This window comes from Gavialis gangeticus, unplaced genomic scaffold (genome assembly GCF_001723915.1).
Source record: "Gavialis gangeticus isolate Ggan-Ray unplaced genomic scaffold, GavGan_comp1, whole genome shotgun sequence".
Classification (NCBI taxonomy): Eukaryota; Metazoa; Chordata; order Crocodylia; family Gavialidae; genus Gavialis; species Gavialis gangeticus.
In genome coordinates, this window is record NW_017729024.1 from 135,803,676 (window position 1) to 135,804,331 (window position 656).

The window sequence follows — 656 nt, forward strand, 5'->3', positions numbered from 1 at the left end:
AGGAGTGGGATGGGAAGGTGGGGTTGGGGCCAGGGCTGGGATCATTGGGTGGTGACAGCATGGCTAAGTACAGACAGTCAAAAACCCTGAGGCTGAATTGATTCAGTCTTTGCAGGTTTTTGTAAACTGCTTAGATTGAACTGATAAGCAAGTGAACTGACATTTGCTTTTCAAAAGTGAAAGGCAGCCAGACCTCTGCAGTGGCCCATACCAGGAGCCAGGGAGTACTAAAACACACCTCCCAGCCTGCTGGCCTGTGCAGACAGCCAAGAGATGGGTGATTTTTTTTTTTTTTCATACCACATCCCCTCTTTAGCCTCCAATCAGCTGAGGAGGGGGCATGTGGGCAGTCCCAGACTCCCAGCCAGGGTAGGGTGGGAAAGGGGGAGGAGGGACGCCCTCAGTGGGGTGTTTCGCACTCTCTCCCTGTGCCCAGAGCTGGTCCCCCTAGCCATGCCCCCTCCTCAGTCTGGGCCAGCTGAGGGGGTATGGAGGGAAACTCTCCCCTCCTCCTAGCACTGGACCAGCTGGGGTCTCCCTGGTGAGGGGAGGAGGTGGGAACCCCCAGCAGGGTGTTTCTCCCCACCACCACACCAAGAGCTAGGAGCTGAGCCAATCACCTGGCCATGTCCTTCCCTTAGCCAGTACCTGGCTGA